Source organism: Aricia agestis, chromosome 18 (assembly GCF_905147365.1).
Source record: "Aricia agestis chromosome 18, ilAriAges1.1, whole genome shotgun sequence".
In the NCBI taxonomy this organism is placed as follows: domain Eukaryota; kingdom Metazoa; phylum Arthropoda; class Insecta; order Lepidoptera; family Lycaenidae; genus Aricia; species Aricia agestis.
Window position 1 is genome coordinate 8568353 of NC_056423.1, and position 24352 is coordinate 8592704.

The 24352-nt window shown below is 36.8% G+C and overlaps 1 long non-coding RNA gene across 1 annotated transcript; it reads right to left on the bottom strand.

Moving 5' to 3' along the window:
* Nucleotides 1-6407: 6407 nt before the first annotated feature.
* LOC121735791 lies at nt 6408-23950 on the bottom strand. Its single transcript, XR_006036910.1, has 3 exons — nt 23558-23950; nt 22402-22403; nt 6408-6429 (listed from the first exon to the last, which is right to left on the bottom strand). It is a non-coding gene; the product is annotated as an uncharacterized LOC121735791 (long non-coding RNA).
* Between the last annotated feature and the right edge of the window lie 402 nt (nt 23951-24352).

The following is a 24352-nucleotide window of genomic DNA, read 5'->3' on the forward strand; positions in this document are numbered from 1 at the left end:
GGGTCTGCGCCCCCCAAAGCAGTTGGGCCGGGGCAAAGTCCTATTTTGAATTTTCCCATAACTAAACTAAAAATACTGTATAAATCATCCACAACGGATGTAAAGGCCTAGTTTTTTTTTATCAAAATGAAGCTACTCACAAAAAATTTGCTTGATAGTAATGAAAAAAAAATCTCCCGTACTATCCAATTTTGCAATTAAAAACGTTTTAATTGTTAGTTTTCCACTTCAACCACTCGCGTCTTCAATTGTAAATATAAACGTTTTGAAATATATTGTAAAGCGTATCAAAATGTTTTGTGAAACCCGTATGCTCTTTCACCACTGAAAATAGCTATTTCTACAAACAAGCGAATTCGTAGCGGCGACATCTTTTCGCTCCAAACACCGACACATTATCTTCTTAACCCTGTAATAATGGCAAATACAAGCATAAAATAATAAAACGTTCAAAACAAAATAAACTTTATATACATGGAAATAGAATAGATTTTACTTTGGATTATCTGTATCAGGTGATTTTGAACGCCTGGACGGTTTCCAAATGTTGAGAACCTCTGCGGTGAGCGTAAGCGATATAGTAATAGTCCTTATTAATTTCTGAATATCCAGGTGTAGGAAATCTTTTGGCTCTTTGCAAAAGAAACCACCAATTCTGCGATATTTTGTACTGTATTTGCAAACGAACGTACATTTAAAAAGAATATAATATTATTATAGTAATAGCAGCTTAGGATCGATTTGGGATCTTTTTAACATTATTTGTTATTGACATCTATCTATGCCTTATGCCGCCTCTCCATGATTGACAAACACAGTAATTATAGGTCTACCAGGATCTGATTGCAAAAAATAAAAAAAAGAAATTGACGCTACCAATACTGGCGAAATTGGAGCAAAACGTTTAATCCTTTATAGTGGCTGATTCTTTGTGTGATACATGCAAATGAAAAAAAATGTCCAATAATTAAGGATATTTTTTGATAAACTCCCATCCAAATTTGCCATGAGACTCCGGTAGACCTATACTTTGTTTTTTTTTTTATCCAAGATCGATTGTGCATGCTGCACGCACGATCATTTCTATGCATCATTTGTCAACGTGGAGAGGGTCCTTAATACGGAATTAACAAAGCTTTCTCTTATATTTTTGTAACTCGAATTTAATACAACTAAGCAAATCCTCAGCTCGAATATGTTGTCTTCATCGAACTGTTAAGACCTCATTACAACAGACTCGTTGGCGGTGACATCTTAAACGTGACTTCTATTTATTTTTATGTGCAATACCCCGCGGCACTGCGTTCTGGTGGTGGCACTCACGTTTTCACGATATTATTTGCATTACTTAAGAATATAATGAGGATTTTGATGAAAACTTAACTTCATTAGGCTGTATTTGACGACCTCTGTGGATCAGTGGGCTGATGATTGATCAAGCCGGGTCGCGGGTTCGAATCCCGCCGACGGAATAAAAAGTTTTTCTAAGTTCCTGGGTCATGGATGTGTATTAAATATGTGTATCATATAATAAAAATCTTAAATATATTTCTGTTGTCTGGTACCCGTAACACAAGTCCTTCAGGTACTTACCACGGGGCCAGACTGACGTGGTGTGAAGCGTCCATAGATATTATTATTATTATATTATAAAGAACTACTGCCAAATATTCATTTCACCGACTGTGCAATGTGCATAAGAAAAACTTTGTTAAAACCTGCTATACTCCACTCGGGCTAACTTGTCGCTAGCGGTCATTGACTCTCTGTCAAAAACTTGTCATTTTCCATATAAAACCACGATTGATAAAATCTGACACTTCATTGTCAATCGCGGTTTATATGGGAAATGACAAATCCGAGTGGAGTATACAAAACTTTCATTTCCCCAAATGTTAAATTTTATGCAAGCTTTGGTGTTTGTCAAAAAATGTTAGGAATTTTTTTGTCAAACTTTTCATGATAATAATGTTAGATAATTGTAATCACTGAATGTTCATTGTGAATCTTAGTGAGCAGTGGCGAGTGCCTCAGGTTACGAACGTCTTTGTGTTTAATGTAATCTATTAGAACTCATTTTAAATAAAAGATGTTAAGGTTTTAATTTCAAATCATTAGTTTCTAACTATACCATATCCGGTATTTTTTTTAAATTTGATTACATAATAATAATTCAGGATTAACCTAATCCAAATTGACGCAAGGCCTAAGTAACATCTAAGTTAATATTTCGAAGTTATAGCAAAACCAATCAAAGAGATTTGCGGACTATCTCGTCTAAGGCGATTTGCTATTATACTGTATACTACCTTTGTTGAGAGCTTTGTGAATCCGACGGCTAAATTATACTGTTATCTAATATAAGATCCGTTTATAAAGGAAATGTAAATTAAAATAAAATGTAACAAAAATTAATACAAACATAGGCAAATTGTACAAGGCGTAACATAAAACATTACAGTGATAATACATACTTTAAGGTGTGTAAAGAGTTTACTGTGAAAGCAGCAGCACTGAAAGAGTCTTCAATGACATCTGACTGACTAAAGTATACAGTATTATCGGTACAATGTATAGCAGTTTTAGACGATCAACTGTATTGTGCAATATCACACTTCAATTTTATTGAACACTTTATTTGACAGTTAGATTGAAGGCCCTAGATCAAGGGTCACCAATAAGTTTCGCTCGGGGTCCGTTTTAAGAAATAAAATGACCTTCGCGGTCCACACATTAAAAAAATATTTATTAAACAATGATGTAATTACAGAAATCACAAAGGTATTTATTTGTATCAATGAGAAAAGTGGCAATTTTTGTTGCTACAAGTTCACCAGTATGTCTAGACTGAAATTAATTTTTAACGTAGTTCATCTTCCAACATGCTTGGTCCGCACACAATGGGTCGGCGGTCCGGTCCGCGGTCCGAAATTTGGTGACCCCTGCCCTAGATGGTATAATTTTACGCAATAAAATTGCTCGTCTAGGAGCCCGCTACAACAGTGATTTTGATGCATAATGTAAGTCCATATTTCTCATGGATTAATAAATCAGGACTGACTACACGGGGCGCAGCGTGACATCGCTTCGGATATTAAACTGAAAAATGAAACTTTAAGACTTTAGCAATTCCAGTAGTATTTGAAGAGGAGCTCTAATACTATAATATAAAATTCTCGTGTCACAGTGTTTGTGCGCCAACTCCTCCGAAACGGCTCAACCGATTTTAAAGATTTCTTTATGTACATTCGTAAAGCCTGAGAATAGGTTTTATCTACTTTTTATATTCATAATGGAAGTAATTTATACAGCAAAACAATATTTGTCGGGTCAGCCAGTATTATCTTATATCTTTAAACGAGCAATTCTTGTATATATATATATATATTATATATATATATATATATATATATATATATATATATATATATATATATATATATATATATATATATATATATATATATATATATATATAATTAGAATCTCGGAATCGGCTCCAACGATTTTCATGAAATTTAGTATATAGGGGGTTTCGGGGGCGATAAATCGATCTAGCTAGGAGTCATTTTCAGAAAATGTCTTTTTATTCGTGTTTTATCGATAATCTGAAAAATATGACTCTTCCTGACATCTATTGGCGAATAATAATACTATTTTGTGAGCTAATTGTTTTAACAACCAGCAGATGGCGTTATTAAGTAACACGAAGTCAATGAGTGTTTGCTATACCGAGCAAAGCTCGGTCATCCAGGTACTCTAAAGTTTATCGAAGATTAAACACGTCTTATATGCTAAATCGAGCAATATCCACCGCGTGGACCGCAAAACTCAAAGCTCGAAGACTCGAATCGAGCCGGCTCGATGGAATTAAATAAATCTATAATTTTCTTCGATTTTCAATAAAACTATCGAGCAATGCTGAATGTGTGGACGAAAGCCCGAGCCGTGGTTTTTACTCTACGCGATTGCTCGATGGAGTAAAACCGTACTTGTCATTAGAATGTATTTTGGGGTAGTTGAGTCTTTAGTCCCATAAATGTTCGTCCCAGTAATATTTCGTCCTTTCCCTTGCCGCGCCGCCATCAATATTCCTTTTCCCGGCGGTTACGAACTGTTTGACAAGCTCCTTGAATCCTACATTTCGGTCACGTGACAGCACCTACAGGCGCCGCGCGCGGCCGGGAGATGGGAGTGCAGGCATGGGCTGGCGCGCCGAGCAACCGCCGCACATCGCCGCCGGCCTGCTGCTCGTGCTAGTGCTGTACCTGCCGGGTGAGTATGCCAGCTGTCCGTAGTCTAGCACATACAGGCGCCGCGCGCGGCCGGGAGATGGGAGTGCAGGCATGGGCTGGCGCGCCGAGCAACCTCCGCACATCGCCGCCGGCCTGCTGCTCGTGCTAGTGCTGTACCTGCCGGGTAAGTGTGCCAGAAGTAAACTCCAGAGGCCATTGGAAATTTCAGGAATGAAGATTTCAGCACTAGCGGCCTGATGCTTTCCTTTTTAAAAATTAAAAAAATAGGTTCTGTTTATGGCTGGATGTTAATATTATCAACCTTCTACCTAACATTTTGTTTATGGCTGGATGTTATTATTAACCTTTAAAGAAAGCGGGGATCTCAAGTAACGAGTATCATAATATTTTAGATATTGTAGCGTCTAGAGCAGTACTCTCTAGTGGGCTTATGACAAGGGTGTTATGTTCTTCTCGAACACGCGTGTTCAACACACGTGACGCAGGTTTAATGTTTTTTCTCTACCACGAACTCCACAATGACTTTACAGAAGTATACAACTTCACTAAGCAGAACAGTTGATATACTTTCTGTGCCCAACCTACTTAAATGTTTACGGACAGTAACGCCTCTAGTCCACCGACGCTGCAAACTGCAAAACAGCGGCGAACCGATTTACTGTCTCAATAATAAACACTAATGTGTTTGACGGCGGGTTTGTTCGATTTTTCCGATTTCAAAATTTTACAAATTGTACAATCTGGAAATTTAGCGTTTGACGGTGGGTTTTTCGATTTTTCCAGTTTGGGAAATCAGTGTTTGACAGTGTTTAAGAAATCAGTATTTTACAGTATTTTTTTATTTTTTTTAACAATACGTACAGTTTAGTAAAAGATAGTTTGTTTTGTTTGATTTCGAGTAGTATAAGATAATATTTAAGGTGGCCCTTAAATATTAATTTTGTTTCATTTTTAGTAATATTATAGCAGTAAAAGAAATACACAATCAGTAAAATTTTCAGAAGTTTAGCGATTTTGAGATACATCCTGGAAACAGACGGACAGAAGGGGGATGGTATTAAATTACTTTATCAAATGTTATTGAGGGTACTGAAATCTTAGATTCTCCATCTAATTGGTGTACTCATATTTATTGTTATAAGTTATAACAGATGAGACTAGCACTACAATGGAACTAAGAGGCGATTAAATATTCTAAGAACTGCTTGTTCTGAGCACACGGAATTAGCTTTTCTGCGAACTGGTCAGCTTTGCTTACGCCGGTATAAATAGTCAGTACTCAAGATGCATCTCGGTCTCAAGACACGGTTCAGGCTCTGTGATTGGTTGGCTGTCACAATTTGGACCAGTCACAGAACCGAACCGCGTCTTGAGACCGGGTCGCATCTTGAGTACTGACTATTTGTACCGGCCTTAGAAGCACCACTTTATTTTCCAAGAAGTTTTCTTAAGATCCCGAACGTTTTAATGCGGCGGCTATGCAGCTTCATTCCTTGTTCAAGTCCGTTTTTACCATCATACAACAAACAATGCAACAAATTGGTATAGACACTGCGGGGCTAAAGTGGTCACATTTAGCAATTAGTCTCAATCAATTCAGAAAATGAATTGTCAAAACTGTCAAACTCACGAATTTAGATTAATACAAAATTAGACATCTGAATTGCAAACAGCGGGGCTAAAATGGTCACATTTAGCTAGCCCTCTCAATGAATTCAGCAAATTAATTGTCAAAACTGACAAGCTGACAAATGTCAAATTAGTGCGAATTACTAAACATGAATTGCAAGCAGACTTGCATTTTGCGATTTTTAAAAAAATAATCATATTATGATTCATAATATGATTCTCCAAAGCGAATTTTATCCCCGCAGATTTTAATAAAAATCGACCAAGTGCGAGTTGGACTCGCGCACGAAGGGTTGCGTACCATTATAGAGCAAAAATAGGCATAAAATGTGTTTTTTGTATGGGAGCCCCCTTAATTATTTATTTTAAACTATAACAATAGATATAAAATATATAGCTACTGAAAAAATCATTAAAATCGATAGCCTATAATCCTTTACATGGTCTATTTTTATCGTTCAGTTGTTCGCGAGATAAGTCCTTTCAAATAATTGCCCCGTTTTTTCCACATTCTCCTATTAGTCTTAGTGTAATAAAATATAGCCTACAGCCTAGCTTTCCTCAATAAATGGGCTATCTAATACTGAAAGAATTTTTCAAATCGGACCAGTAGTTTCTGAGATTATCGCGTTCAAGTTAGGCCTTTCAAATAATTCCCCGTTTTTTCCACATTTTCCTCTATTTCTTTGCTCCTATTAGTTTTAACGTGATAAAATAAAGCCTATAGGCTTCCTTGATAAATGGACTATCTAACACTGAAAGAATCATCAAAATCCGTTGCGTAGTTTTAAAGATTAAAGGGAACAAAGGGACATGAGGGAAAAAAAGCGACTTTGTTTTATAATATGTAGGTAAAGATGTTATTATTAATTATTAAAGTATTAATTCAACTTAGTATTTTGTGAACATTCCAAGTGCCTACCTATTGCCGTTATTGATATCGAGCAAAAAATATCAAAAAAATATGTTTGTCGTTTGGGAGCCCCCTTAAATATTTAATTTGTGTTGTTATTAGTATTTTATGTTATAGCGGCAACAGATATACACAACCTGTGAAAATTTCAGAAGTCTAGCTATAGCGGTTCTTGAGATTGTGGCGGTACCCACAATTCGCCTAACATTCCTGCATCGCACTATCGAAGTTTCGTAGAACGGCAAGATATATACAACGTCTGAAATGACGTCAGTGGGCTTCGGCCTGACCGAGCATGCTATCTCTCTCGGTCGGAAGATCTTCCTTTTCGGCCGCCACGAACAACGTTAAAAGATACAGCCTGGAGACAGACGGCGACAGACGGACAGACAGACATCGAAGTTTTAGTAATAGGGTTCCGTACTCGTTTTGGGTACGGAACCCTAAAATACCAACGTAAGACATTTTCATTAACACGCAAAATAAAAAAAAAACAAGGTGCGTTTAAGTCCTTACACAATTTTTCTTTTTTTTTTCTTTTTCGCATTCGGTCTTTGTATTCGACGACCTTTATGTATACGGTGGTAAGCGCTATAACGCTCAAGCCAGCAGCAAGCCAGCTCAATTTCGAACGAAAGCGAAGGTGGAAAACTGAATTGTATGCAATTAGATCCAAGACCTCCTAAGGGCTTTTTAATTCGTGACATTCATGACTGCTATTTGAGACAAAATATACGAATACTGCTCCGCCTTTTGATAGGTGGTATGCATAAAAGTGACGGAAATTTCTTATTATAGTAGGGGAGGTCAGTGTGCTATTTTTGTAGTTAATCGAGAGCCTAGGAGGTTTTGCAGATTAGGTAAAATGAAAAAAAACAGTGTTTTTTATTTTAGCTCTGTATAAAGGAGCAACAGCTATTTCAAAGTTATCAAAAAGGAAATACAAAAAAAAATGTTTACACAGGTAATTTATTACAAGATTTTAGACAACAAGGACTAAAACATTAAGTCGAGTGCGACATAAATTATCTGTTAAGCTTAGATATATCTGAAGCTTTATTTTTTTAATATCTTTTAAATCATCAGTGCTCTATGCGTTAGCTTCTTTGGGGTATACTTAATATCCCCTATCTTAATCTGACAGATTAAATGACATTTCGGTGCTTGAAAATAACTTTTTTAAAGCACTAACTTAGAAATCAAATTTTTATATCATGATAACTAGAGAAATGCGGGAAGCCAACAACAAGCTTAATCTAACACGATCGAGCATTTCACGGAATCCTTTCTTGGCCTCCTCTACTACAACTGCTTCTGAAAACACGAATCCATCAGACAGCGCTTCGTGTGAGTTGATTCTGCTTAGCCGCAAATGTAATATTGAAAACTCGAGGTCACTACAAAATATCAGAGGCGAACGACCTCGAAATAAAACAATATTTTGGGGCCTCCAGTAGCTATTTTGATGATTGCACATCGACATTCAATTTGCCAATACATTTTGTATTTGCTGGCGATACTTCGATAATAAATTAGCATAAACAAGTTCGATTCAATTGCTTCTATTTCATACAATTTCTTTGTTTCGGGAGACCCAAGTTGAACGAATTCATATCAAATTTGGCTCGAATAGAGTTTATATTATTTATCGAAGTTTAAGAAATATTATTGTATGTATTTTAAGGCTAGAAGGTGACATTTGTATGATATCGTTGAAACCAAAATTTGCCAATAATATGCTTTCGTATCTTTTTTAAATTTCGTTTTATAAGGGTTCTATTGCTTCTTTAAATATGAATTAAGATCCAAAATTTTTTCAGAGCAACTAGTACTTTTTGTATTCCTTAATTAATTTATTTATTTATTTATACTTTTGCACAATGTTAGTACATAGGCGGACTTAATGCCAGATGGCATTCTCTACCAGTCAACCTTTAGGTGTTCAGAAACAAAATTGTGTAGGTGCCAAAAATGAGAAAAGATGTAAAGAAAATAAACAAAATGCAATCTAAATTTAGGATCATAAGTAAGCATTTCACTTAGTGATATGAAACTACTCTAATGATACCATAAAAATATGCCTAATTTAATACAAATTTCTTACTACATATAATACTACATATAATTTCTAAGCGTAAAAAACCAATACATTTTAGTTCAAAGCGATTCCTCAATTTTTTTACTTAACGTATACAGTGTGTAACAAAAATAAGAATAACTTTAGAGAGTTCACTTTGAAAGTAGTAGCGCTCAAGGACGAAATTTTTTTTCACTTTTGTATGGGCAAGGGCCCGAGCGTCACGAGTTTCCCCATACAAAAGTTTAAAAAAAATTTGGTCTTTCAGTGCTGCTACTTTCACAGTGAACTCAGCTCTACAAGGAACACGTACACACCCTAAAGTATTATCACTTATTTTTGTTACACCATAGATAGTTTTCGTAACTTGCGCCGAATCCGAATAGTCCGTGCAATCCACGAAGACGCGCCCCACTCCTCCTAATCCTTTATAGTATACTAGCTGTCCCGGTGAACTTCGTGTCACTTAAAAACCTTCCCTGGACTTCTACGAATATTTTAAGACTAAAATTAGCCCAATCCGTTCAGCCGTTCTCGAGTTTTGCGCTTAGCAACACATTCAGCGACTCATTTTTATATTATAGATGTGTGCAAGCTTTCGCCAATGTTTGAGTATTATCGGTACACACTAATTACCTATGAGTGCACGTGCATACAATAACAATAAATAGACCAATTAAGAAAAACGTCACGGTAAAAGGGAAAGATGCTCACCCAAAAAGTGGTGGGGCGCGTCTTCGTGGATTGTACGGACTATAATGTAATATCCCCTGGGACTCGAAATATCGCAAAAGATCTTTCAATAGAAAATAGACAGACAGATATTGCATTTATAACATTACTATGAACGAGAAATATATATTTAACACGCTGCCACCCACAACATAGACCAGTCAATATGGGGAACATCGATACGTGAACCATAAACACCGGACCATGGTTTTTAATTAAAATACAAATGTATTGTATGTAATAAAAATTCAATTTTATTGATACAATACATTTTCTAATTAGCAATAAAATTGTATTGCGAGCATTTTTATATAACATGTCGGGGCTTTACACTTTCGTGCACGCGATTTTATTTATGAGTTATGACGTTTTTTTTATGAATTCAACAGAAGACATAAACTTTTAAACAACAATTAGTACCACTTTTTTATGTTTTCAACGAGTTATACATAGGTCCAAAGCTAATTAAAAAATATATATTTAAATTACGTAATGAATTCTAATGAAAAACAGACTAACAAAGCAACAATTAGAGTTATAGAATCAGGGTATCCATAAAAAAATATTCTTAATAAAGCCTGTTTAAAATTATTTAAAATGGAAAAATGTATAACTGCCGCTCTCAGAGACAAATATTAATTACCTACTTAACTGTAATTAAATGAAGATTTTGATATAATAAACGCCATAAATCTGCCACACTTTTCATAAAATTCCCCAATAATAAACTAAATAGAATTCAATCTACTCGTGCACCGATTCATAAGATTAATAAGTTCTTGTTTGCTGTTACAACTGGAAGCTGATCTCAGTAGCTGCAGAAATTTAATTAGTGGAAGGAAATTCTTTTCAGACAGGCTAACAGTTGCTATTGGAGTAGGGGTTCTAATATTGTATGGCTCTTGTTATAGAAGTCGAATCTATACTATTAAAACCTGGTAAATATTTTGCGATACACGTCATGATAGATGAGCCATGCTTCGGCACGAATGGGCCGGCTCGACCGGAGAAAATACCACGTTCTCACAGAAAACCGGCGTGAAACAGCGCTTGCGCTGTTTCACGCCGAGTGAGTGAGTTTACCGGAGGCTGGTTTAGTGGTTTGGGCGTGAAGAGGTAACAGACAGACAGACACACTTTCGCGTTTTTAATATTAAATGGATATAGGGATATGGAAGTGTCGGCCGATTCTCAGACCAACTTGATAAGTATACATCGTCATAGTTCGTTTAAAAGTTTTCATCGTGTTGTCGACCAAAAAAATAGGCAAATGCTAGCAAGTTAAGATTAAAGTAATATTTAATATCTATTCATCTAAATGTAAACAAACTTATGTTTCCACGTTCCGACCCGGGATATAAAGCCAGAAATTCCTGTTTTCCTCAACCATTACTTCCCATAATCGTTCCTTTCTTATTCTCCTCTCGTCGGCTTAGATAAAAGATCAAATTTAAATCTGTTTTATTGAGATAAAAGTTTTAAAAGCAAAAGGTTTTTAAATAAACTTTTGAGTTTTCCCTGATTTTTACCCGTTCAAGCTGTACTGTTTACGGTCATACTTACTAAAAAAGAAAAAGTACATAGGATACTTTTATCCCGGGAAAATGTACAGTTCCCGCGTTATGAACGAATTTTGGCGTAACGGAATGCGGGCGTCGTCTATTTCTTATGAAATAAGAGGGCAAACGAGCAAACGGGTTACTTGATGGAAAGCAACTACCGTCGCCCATGAACACTAGCAACATCAGAAGAGCTGCAGGGGCGTTGCCGGCCTTTTAAGAGGGAATACGCTCTCTAGTCTCTTCTTGAAGGTTTGCAGGTCGTATAGGTCCGGAAATACTGCTGGTGACAGTTCGTTCCAGAGTTTTACAGTGCGCGACATCTAATTGAATATACGTCTTTTGCGCTCCTCCGATATTCTGTAATAATTGCAGTCATTCCGCATTCGTACTTCACACAATATCATAAAAATTCCTAATTAAAAATAATAATTAATAGCCCATCCGTCAAAGCAGTCTTCACTTAATATTCTACTAATATTATAATTATTGTCAACATTATATTTTGTGTGTTTCCTCTTCACACTCAAATGGCTGAACCGATTAAGACGAAATTCGGGAGATATTTTAGGGACGGGAACGTAAATAGGAAATTTTGGTGTGGAAAACTCTATAGTTTCCACTATAAATGAATTTCGAGGAACGGAGTTGCAAACGTCCGCGTCAAATGGTTCAAACTAAAGTTTCCTAATTTAAAAAATTATAACCTATCCGTAGTAGCTATTTTCGCTTGGTTTCGTGTATAAAGAACTTTTTAAATGCACCATAAAACTACGGGCTTGTAAAATTTTCATGGTGTGTTTTTACTGATTTTAGATTTTTATTATCCGGCAAATATAAGCTGTTTGCACAAAACTTTATTACTTCTAGTGATTTCTTGTTCGAAATATACCGTCAATTATATTTTGCAGCTTGCGAAGTTTTTTTTTTATGAAATAAGGGGGCAAACGAGGAAACGGGTCACCTGATGGAAAGCAACTTCCGTCGCCTATGGACACTCGCAGCATCAGAAGAGCTGCAGGTGCGTTGCCGGCCTTTTAAGAGAGAATAGGGTAATAGGTAATAGGGGTAGGGGTGGGAAGGGAAGGGATGGGAATAGGGGAGGGTAGGGAAGGGAATAGGGTAGGGGATTGGGCCTCCGGTAAACTCCGATATACGTGGGAGAGTCATGCTTCGGCACGAATGGGCCGGCTCGACCGGATAAATACCACGTTCTCACAGAAAACCGGCGTGAAACAGCGCTTGCGCTGTGTTTCGCCGAGTGAGTGAGTTTACCGGAGGCCCAATCCCCTAACCCCTACCCTATTCCCTTCCCTACCCTCAACTATTCCCTTCCTTTCCCTACCCTCCTCTATTACCCTATTCCCTCTTAAAAGGCCGGCAACGCACTTGCAGCTCTTCTGCTGCGAGTGTCCATGGGCGACGGAAGTTGCTTTCCATCAGGTGACCCGTTTGCTCGTTTGCCCCCTTATTTCATAAAAAAAAACTCACTCACTCGGCAAAACACAGCGCAATCGCTGTTTCACACCGGTTTTCTGTGAGAACGTGGTATTTCTTCGGTCGAGCCGGCCCATTCATGTCGAAGCATGGCTCTCCCACGTATTTTTTAAATATCTTTAGGATTAGTTCACATTGCAACATGAAAATGGGATTAATTTTTATTAAATGAGTCATTAAAAATTAGACCTAGCAGCCTAACAACGCGAGCGTCTGACAATACAATGTTATATTGTGTAGCAAATTGAGTTAAGTTTTAAATGGCTCATTCAAACATTCAGCGCATCGATTCGTAACGTTACAATGTGACTGGACCCTTAATTATTTGTACCTAAAATACCTGTGTATTTTCTTATTTGCCTCGTTAAAAATTCAGTGATCTATTTTAGTAGATTTTAGTGATCTTGTAATTTAATTTCGGCGCTAAAACCGAGCGGAGATCAAACATGACCAAATGCCCGGTGAACTTTGCTGATGAAAAAAGTTTGTTCTACAACAAGCATATTTCTGGCTGAAATTTGACGGTGAACATTTTTTCTCTGCAGTTTTAAGCTATATGAGAAGTACCGGTCGGTATAGCTAGGTGTGCTTACAAAACAAAAAGGAATGGACGCAGTGTATTTGGAAAAACGCATAAGTACTTATAAACGCATAAGTATTTTCTTTTGATAATTTTTTTTACCCCAAAACCGCTTTAGCTCTAGAATCTCTGAGATCATAATATCAAAGGGTTTTCGTGGTTGGATACCGCTGTCGATCCGGGCGACACAGGAGATACTGCAACCATACCCATCGTAATAATAAGGAAAGGACATAGACATACTTTTTATCCAAAAAAATGTACGGTTCCCACTTACTAAACGTTACTTAGTTAGATACTACTAAACTAGTATTTAACATAAATCTAGCCTTTCTGATTATATCGTATTGCTATACCCGCGGAAACTTTTAGTAAGTTAAGGGCACATAGATTGAGATCTGTGTATTGGGTCTCAACTCGGTAATAGTTTAGTTTTGGACCCTTTAGTTAACGAAAATATTGCGTAGAACTTTGTGGCTGTTGCGAGGTCTTATTGGTTAACGAAATGCTTGAATTTACAACAATTTTATGTATTTACTATAGTATATATAACAAACATAATAAAACTATATAGTATATATAGTTTTATTATTTATTTATACTTTTTGCACAATGTACAATGGCGGACTTAATGCCATATGGCATTTTCTACCAGTCAACCATTCGGTGGTAGCAGAGATAAAACTAAAAGACACAGGTGCTTCCTGTTTGGAAAAAATAATAGATATTCAAGAAATATTTGTTAATATATAAACAATAAATGCTGATAAATATAAATTACACATATATTTACAATATACTAATACTACTATGGCGATATTATATATAACCAATACTATACAATATAATATACATTATACATATTATTATACAAATACATAAGTTCATATATACATCCATATAAAACACTGAGTAACGTTTATTGTATTATACTTATGATTCTACCAATTTATTTAGATAGAGCAGTCGGACTCTACGTTTAAACGTATCTCTGGTTGGGCTTAACCTGATTTCCGGAGGTAGGGCGTTCCACAGTAAAATAGCCTGGACGTGGATGTATGGACTAGACTGGAGCGATGAGGTGGACAACGGAGACGCGCATTATTTGAGGAGCGGAGGGTTCTTTCGTGATTATCGTAAAGGATATCGTAATGGAATTGTGACTTTAAGGAAGCAGGAGAATTAGGGGAATTCAGGAATGTATATTATGTTTGTTAAAAAACTTTTTGTATTCTAGGTTTAAAATATTTAGTTTTTTTAAGTATTTAGTTTATTAGGTATTTAAAGTAACATAGTAGGTATATAATCAGTTTAATTTTTATCAGAACCTCTGCTTTTCCAGTAGGTTTCGTACCTACAAAAGTTTATACGTTTTATAACCATATTTGCCTATGTTTTATTTACTTTCACAAATATTTATTTTGGTTTCTCATTTTAAATATTTAATATTAGTGCGATTCCATATTCCATATCTAAATAATTACACAAAGTTCTAAAATAACTGTAAAAATATTTCTGACGTTGGCCGAAACTCCATTATATCCATTTTATTTTAGCTCCCTTCATGGAAATGTATCGCATTGTTTTTAATTTATTCAGGATTAGCTTTCCGAAAAATAATAAATAAATCCGAATTGACATCGCTTCCCGATATGCGAGATTAATCGAATTATTATGCTGTCGCATAGCTGTATCATTAGGAAAATAAATACTCTGCTTCTATCTAATACCAATCAGAAACGTTGTTTGTTCGTTTTCATCGAAAAAATTTAAAATTTAAAGAAATCTGTTTAGTTTTGAAAAATTTCAATGAGGCGTTGAGCACTTTTTTTGGATAGGTAAAAATGTCGCATTATAGCACTTGACCTGATCGAAAATGCGTAGGTGCATTTCTAAATAGTAAAATACTGAATTGACAGCCCTACTAGAGTGGCAAGCGATTATCGTAAACGCCAACAAAATGTATGCGATTTGACATATTAATTATTAAGTCATCGCTTCGCTAGCGAATACTAATCCCATACATTTTGTCGGCGTTTACGATAATCGTTTGACACTTATCTCTAGGCCCAGATCTCGATTGCGTAAGAAGTCTTACAAATCTGTCAATTCAGTACAAATTTAAAAATGCATCTACTCGTCGCGTTGTGGTCTGAATTGAGCCTTACTTTTCATGGATGTTGTCATGATGTAGCTAAAAAGGACCTATATAACTACAAAAATGTAAAATATACCTACATAGTAAAACATAGGCGGTGGTCGTTAAAATCTTCTGCTCGACCTCACAACTACCGGTCTGTTCAAAAACCTTCAAAATTTAATTGGAACACAACATGAAAACAATGTAAAAAAGTTTTTAATAATTTTGATCTAGACATAAACAATGTACAAGCTATAATACGACCAATTCATATAGTTTTAGCCGCGTAATAATTATTATTGAATTAAAATTATATTATATTTTTTACAAAATATACTCTTGAATGTTTTATCGCATTGGCAATCGCCGAAACTCGAGTGCCCCAACAGCATAATAGCGCAGTTTTAAGCTGGATACACCCTGCCTTATATTATTAACTAAGTACCACACCGGTTTTCGGTGACGGTGGCCCAGTATAATTTTTACCAAGCCAGTTACACAAGAGGACTCTCTATTCTCTATAAACCAGTGGGACGGAAGACCAACAACCAGCGCCTGAGCTCAGGACCAACTTTTTACATGCCCATCCGACTCATGGATCATCTTACTTATCAGACAATCATGTGATCAGCCTACTTTGACCTAAGAAAACTTGGAAATAACATGACGTTTTCATCACGGGAATCGAACCTACGACCTCCTTTTCAAGAGCCACGCTCTAAACCACTAGACCACGGAGGCGTTGCGTTATATTCCTATTTTCCTGCGACTCATATTAGTATGCGTTGCACCCGTCGTACTCTGATTTAATGTGGTCAGCGTCACTCTCATTTCAATTTCAGATCTTTTGATATTTACATACGTATGGTGAATAACTGAAAGCCTTATCGTGATGGAGATGTTTAAACCAAAACATATTTATCTATTCTGCCCTACTCTTCTGTGCCTGTTCTATGATCTAGCGTGCTCTATGTTCTAGCCTGATCTATGCTCTAGCCTGCTTTATACTCTAGCCTGCTCTATACTCTAGTCTGCTCTATGCTCAAGCCTGCTCTAAACTTTAGCCTAATCTATGCTCTAGCCTGCTCCAGCCTGCTCTATGCTCTATGTTCTAGACTGCTCTATGCTCTAGCCTGATCTATGCTCTAGCCTGCTCTATAGTCTATACTCTAGCCTGATCTATGCTCTAGCCTGCTCTATGCTCTAGCTTGCTCTATACTGTAGCCTGATCTAGGCTCTAGCCTGCTATATACTCTAACCTGCTCTATGCTCTAGCCTGATCTATGCTCAAGCCTGCTATATACTCTAGGCTGCTCTATAGTCTATACTCTAGCCTGATCTATGCTCTAGCCTGCTCTATGCACTAGCCTGCTCTATACTCTAGCCTGATCTATGCTCTAGGCAGTTCTATGCTCTAGCCTGTTCTATGCTCTAGGTTGCTTTGCTCTAGAGTCTACTCTACTTACTAGTGCCTGTTTTCACCAACCGCCTCCTAACGAATTAGTGTTCCCTAGTGGCCATTAAGGGTACACAATTATACAATACACATCCTTCAAGATTTAGACTTTTATCATCTACGTAAGCGTAAGAACTTTGGTAAAACACAAGTTTATTTAAAAAAGTTCTTGTTTTAAGAGGTACATGACGCTAAAATACCATTACGGGATTTCTGAGGTTAAGTTCACACGGCACAATCCTGCACGTTTTTTGGCAGTATACGTCTTAACGAATAAATAGTGTCGCATACAATGTATATAGAACCATTCACACGTCCATTGTACTGCACGATTTGTTGCAGTAGGTACAATCGGCGTATGAATGTTAAGACGTATACTGCAAAAAAACGTGCAGGACAAAGCTGTGTGAACCAATTCTTAGCGTTAGGAGGTGGTTAGTGAAAACGGCATTTAAAGCCTCGTAGAGAAGCTTTCAGGAAATAGAATAGATAGATAGGTAGATCTCGTGTTGAAACCACGTCGTATTTATTCGTAACGTGCATCGATATAAGGCTAGGCGAGGATATTTTCCCTTTATCATTTACAATTTCACTCCGGGTCAATTCAGACCGCAACGCGACGCGTAGATAGATGCATAGGTAGATGATTTAATTCTAAATTGGTATAGATTTGACAGATTACAATTGCGTGAGTCATCATGTAATTATGTCAATTCAGTACAAATTTTGAAATGCATGTAGCGAGATACGGGCGTACGTACCGTGAATGTGAATTTTCTTAATCTGCCCCCCCCCAAGACCTATGCCCCCCCATGTAGAATCCTGGCTACGCCCATGGCGATGCTCATAACTAAAATCAAAGTAAACATTATGCAGCAATTTCAGCGAGCTCCCGCGAAACACATTATTCACAAATCATACGAGGTGCCGTAATATTAATCACAATTAACACGCGAACTTTTTACAATTTACATAAGTGTCGCAGTCTCGCAAAAAACGCAGCACGAAAGCGTCATTAGCGCTCGTGTAAAAACCCCCTTAGAACGGAATAGAATATAAAGTATGCACGTTAATTGTATAGCTGCAGGTAAAACCAGCTTATTATTGGCACTGCTGCATCAAAAACCGGTTCCTTGAAATGTACACCAATGTACATTAATTAGTACAATGTAATGAGAGATCGTTCTAAGCTGTATTGTATGTAGTTTCACTGCTAAATAATACTGAAAATCTAATTTTGAAAAATCGCGCAGATCCGTAGATAATAATTTCGGACACATCCTACCCTATATCCTTAAATTAATAAAATTAATTTTGTAATCACGAAATTGCTTTATTAAAGCTAGCAAAATGGCAATTGTTTCCAAGAATTCATATTTTGTCAATGTAAAAAGTATTTGAATAAAAAATAAGTTTGCCCCTAAGATTGAGTATTTTTATATGGGGCAAAATTTTGACAAGGATTGGGAATTATTAGTAGGGTTATAATTTCAAAAGCTACTAAAGGCTTCGGCTAAAGTATATTGTTTAGTTCGCGGATTCATTTACTTGTCCCGCAGAGTTAGTGTCTGGCAGGCTGCCCGTGCCAGAACTGGCACCGTGCCAGATGCCAGGCTCTGGCAAATCCTCGGCTTAGAGGACGTACAGCAGTTTTTACAGATCATTGACTGAAATGGTTAGCACTCGCTTCAATAAACAATCGTTTTTACTTAAACGTTGAAGTTTATTATTATGTAAGCTTTAAAAATAAGGATGTTATTAGGTTTCCGTACCCAAAGGCGCTTTGCAGACGACGGGGCGGGCCGGGCGGTCAATTTTGCCGCGAACGATAGCACAAAGGGAATCCTATATAATATTTTATAGTAACAACGCACACGGCGGGCAAAAAGACCGCGCCGCAGGTGCCCGGCGGGCACTGGCGGCGCATGTCCGCGGCTGCCCGCCGTGGACCACGCGGCGCGGGCAGCCGCAGACATCGACGGGCGTACACGGCGAAATTGATTGGCCCGCCCCGCCCCGTCGTCTGCAAAGCGCCAAAGGGTAAAAAAGGGACCCTATTAGGTATAGAGACTTCGAAGTCCGTCTATCTGTCTCTAGGCTGTATCTCAAGAACCGCTATAGCTAGATTTCTTTTACTTTCAGGCCAACTTTTACAGACCTGAGTGCTTACAGCTTAGGGCCTTGGGCGAACCCAATGCGAGCTTTTGCTAGCGAGGCAGTCGCGCGACTATGAAGCGCACGACTGCATCACTACTTACCAACGCGCGTTAGTCGCATTTGCAACTCGATACAACGCACAGCTAGCGACTGCATCGCGTCTGTATCGATGCAGATCTGCGACACTATCGCGACTGCATCGCTACAAAAAGTCGCAATGGGCGCACGGCCTTACTCACATTACATTCGCTGGTTTCGATATTAAAGTCAAAAATGTATGGGACCAGTGTTTCCACAATGAGGGGAAATCCCCCTTTTGAGGGGAAATTAGGGTCCAGAGGGGAAGAAAAAGGGGAAAGACTATAAAACGGGAAATTTTATAGTCTTTCCCCTTTTTCCGAAGAAATAGGAGGAGTAGGAAGAAACTGGAATTCTTCCTACTTCTCCTATATTTTTTTTGATTAATTTCGTTCTTAAGAAAGCTTTAGCACATCCCTCGGCCTCGGGCTCCCTGAGATCATTTAATGGGTTTTCGTGGTTGGATACCGCTGTAGATCCTGCCGACTCAGGAGATACAGTGGTGGGAATGTGTAAGAGGCCGATTTAGTTAATATACTAGTGCCAAAACTTAAAACTAAGTACCGCAAAATAATTTTTGAGGGCAAAAAGGCATAAAAAGGGGACATCTGAATTGAAGCGTGGAGAAACGAAATCATTAAAGTGGAAAAAATGTATGGGACTGAAAATGTATGTATCCCGTTTTGACTTCTACAGAAAATGGCGAATGCAATAATTTGAGTAAGCACTCTGGATTTTGGACTTGGCGCTCGATGAGTTGAGCTGCTTGTTTCTTTGGATGACGCATTCAAAATCATCGTTACGTCTCGTGACGTTGCAATGTGAACTAGCCCAAAACCCCGTTTGGCTATTAGGGTCAATTTATAATAGCGCAGAGTCGAAGCGCAGCGAAGCGCGTCGGAGCGTCAAATTCGCAACAAGTCGAACGAATGCGCGCGGATTCGCCAGAGTGCCTACGGTCAGGCCTGTCCCACTCGCGCCTTTAGGTATCGAACTGTAAGTACCCCTTTAAAGGGGCAGATCACAAGGGACTCACAAGCGAGCGGTGACGCGCGCGCAAGATTTTTTCGTCGCATATATCTACGTACTGATTTAACCGCTGTGACAGAATCATTATTAATCTGATTAAATATATGAACAATTGAAAAAAGTCAAAGAAATATTTCAATAAAGTAATTTAAGACTTTAAAATACAAAAAAAAAAGATAAAAAATACACAAACATAGCAAATAAACCAATTTGTTACAAACAAACCGCATACTACACATAAATAAAAACAAGTTACTATGTTTAAGTTGTAAAAAAATCCTGACCAGCTCCTACACTATAATCGAATATAAAACTATTATAAAATATACGTTGGGTTACTAAAATTTGATTATTACTATAAAAAAAGTTTGCTATTAGTAGCTTTAGTAATTAAAAGACGATTATTTTATTTTCTAAAAGGTGACAATCTTGATTTTGTCAGAAAGGGTACCTCTTACGCGATAGAAAGAGAGCGCACATGTAGGCAAATATAATTGTCGGCACCTAGCACTGCGCGGTCGGAATTTGAACTTTATAGTATCGCAGCAAGAGTTGTTATTTTTTTAAACGGCTTTCACGAGTTGGACTTCTGTTGGTACTACTAATATATATTCTGTGCTACGGTGATGACGCGTAGATTCGCTTGTGTGCGCTTGGATGCGCGCGCACCAAAAAGCGGTGGTCAAGCGAATTCGCGAAAGTGCGCGCGGATGCGCGCGCCATTTTTAATTCTCAGAAGTACCTGATATGTGCGTTAACGCTTTGGAGTTAAGGTTGAATTTTTTATATTCAGTTTTAATAATTTGCTTCGATGCGCTTTGACTCTGCGCTAGTATAAATTGACCCTTAGGTTTGTAAAAGTCTAATGAAACAAATAAATCAATTTATCAGTTTATTTCAATGAATTGAATATTTTATCTATATAAACAGTTTAAAAATTATACGTCCTTACGCTACTTATACATTTTACAGTTTCCGGCCTTTACCCTAAACTTACTTTCAGTCGGACTTCCTTCTCCGTCTAACTTAGAGAATCAAATATATCCATCTCGCTCTAACTCACATTAGGCATAACACACAATTAGACTAAAGCATTTATTTTTAATCACACAACATGCTGAAAAACTGTTAAGGCGTCTATACACTGTCTTTTTTGTCTAAGATAACTAGCCAATATTGTGAAAAAATACATTATGTAGTGATAGAGAAAAAATAATATTATAACATTACTATTACTTCAGCTGAGTAAACAAACACGTTTGTGTGATTATAAACAAATTGACAACATTTACACAGCATATATCAAGTCATATTATATCAAGTGCACAATATTAGACACCCATTCTCAAATACAATACTTATGTAACACCTAGTTTAGCTTAACGTTAAACTTTTAAAATCTATGACAATTACGAGTATCTTATATTCTTCTCTCCGGTCTCTATTTCACCCAAAACTTTAGAATTTGGTCTTAATTTTGTTGTTTTAGATAAAACAGATACTCGATGGACACATTATTTTTTTAGATGTCAATAAAATATTGCTTTTTTATATTTTTTTAAGGAATTATTTTTACAATAAAAAATTTCTCATTTACGTGAGCCTACCAGGGCCAGACTGGCGTGGTGTAAAGCGACTATAGACATTATTATTATACAGCTTTCATTTTTTTAATAAAAAAAAAATGTATCCAGTGAGTACAGACCTTAAGAACACAAAACAATTGTCATTTTTTACTTTTATGGCAGTGATACTTTGATGATGATCGTCAATAAAACATTGAAAATCATCCTATCTAAGTACGAGTAATTGCTCCGATTCATCATCATCAACACTATAACAGTTGACCTGGAATGTAGGAATAAGACTTACAACAATTAGGTACTTATTCTGAATAACAGCAGTATAATCTTATACTATTTGTACGTAAAAACAATAGGAATATTGGACATAGAGCGATACTAGATGCAAATAATTTTAAATATAGGCCGATGATTTGGTTCGAAACCCGGAACGTATAGTAAAAAAATATAGGCTTTTGTAGATTCAATAGTAACAAATATAAGGGTCAGTTCACATTGCAAAGTGACGCGACGATGCGTCATACCGTAAGTCAAATGACATTTCATGTATAACATTCCGCTGGACGCAACCGTCCATACATAGGTAGATTTTTTCGAGTATGACAATTATTTTTCTATCCAAGACATTACAAGTGCTCCAATGTCCGTCATTGATTTAACAACAAATTATTATAATATAAAAATATATCTTATTCTTGGGCATGGGATCTCCAACGGCTGGACCGATTGCGATACAATTTGGGCCTAACATAAAGTAGACTACGGTAGAGGACAAAGGCTATAATCGCGGAGAAGAACAAGGATCCTAAGAAAATATTGTCTATTGCGTCTACACTATACAATACCCAGAGAAAAGCTAGTATTTTATAATTTAAGCTTGAATGTAAATTATGTAACAGAAGTCCCGCATATGCCTGATGATTGCCCTCAAATTGGCCCATTTCGTAGTCAAATGTTTGGTAACGAGTAACGACCAAGTATTTGCTTTGGAATCACAAGCTAAATGATTTATTTTGTTTGTGGTTAACGCATTTTCGTTCAAATGAGGCTATTGTTAGGAAAACGGGGAACAAACGTGCTAGTTGCTTTACTAGCGGCCGCATTTGAAGATATGAAATAATTACTTAAGTTTGATTTAATAAAGACTTTGATGAAAAACTCCATATCAGTCAAACTTTTCAATAAATTATGTTATGTTTTAAGTCCCTCCGTAAAAGTCCTAAATGGATTTTTTTTATTTTCTACGTGCCAATATTTTTAACTGTTTCCAACTAAATATGAACGTCAAAAACTGCGAGATCATAAACGTAAAACACGATAGATTTCAAATCAAAATAAAACCTAAAATATTTGTTTGAAACAATTTTATTTAAACCATATTGGTTCGAGGACGCTACATTATAAAAACCTTTACAAATGAGCAACATATAAAAATGGGCTTTAAAAATGGCACGACAAAATGTAATTTAAAAAATAAAATCAAGCTATCACAATTCGTGAGTCGTTTTAAAATGAAATGTGAATTCCTGGAAAAAAAAAACGACGCGGTGATGTATTCTGCCGCTGACATTTTGTTTTCCGACGTTTTTATAATATGTTTTATGTCTAATTAAATTTAAATTCTGCTTCTACATTCGGTTGACTTTGAGGAAGGTTGCATTTAAATATTATGGGCACTCGCCACTCGACCGATTTTTATGAAAATAAACGTTTACAGCTTTCTGTGGCAATGAAAAGTATATTGTATAGTAAATAATTATTCTAAAATTCTGTCTATAAAACGCAGTGTTACGTCTCCGTGTACGCTGACCCTAACACTGCTAAACAAGTCCATACATACGCCACGATAACCTTATCTTCAGCAATAAAACATTACAAATTCATACTGCAAGCCCACGCAGACATAGATCAAAAAGATTGATGCAGTAGTCCAAATTACAGATGGAAATCGCTGGTGAGAATTCTAAAATTTACAGCGCGGTGCTGCTGTATTTATTGAACTAGGCCACTCACAATTAAATAATGCGGTTTGAATTTAGAATGGGTTTTCTCTAAAATATATTGTATTATGACGATTCGTACGAAAATAGCATGTAAGTATTTTTAGTTCGATTTTTCGCTGACAAAATACCTAAAGGAAGTTATCAAGTCAACGCATTTTTCACCAACTTCCAAAAAGGAGGAGGTAATAAACTGACCGTATATGTCTGCCATGTTGTGTTATTTTTTTAATTGTTAGATATTTGAAGAAGTGAGTGGAAGAACCACACAACAAACATTTTTTTAACATAAGGACAATTACTCTTTTTTTTCCTTATAATTTGAACAAACCTTGTGACTAAGGGAAGATTTATACTCGTGCTGAGTCGAAGCGCATCGGAGCGAATTATTAAACCTGAACATTACTAATTCAACCTTAAATCCAAAGCGTTAACGCACTTTATTACTTCTGAGAATCTCAAAAGGCGCGCGCATCCGCGCGAATTCGCGTGACTGCGCCCGACCAACGCTAATTAGCCTCGCAGACGAAATGTATGCGTTACGCTCTAGAGTTAAGGTTGAATTTTCTGTAATCAGTTTTTGGGAATTCGCTTCGCTTAGCTTCGACTCTGCGCTATTATAAATTGACCCTTATCTACTTTATCATCTGGCTAATATATCTGGCC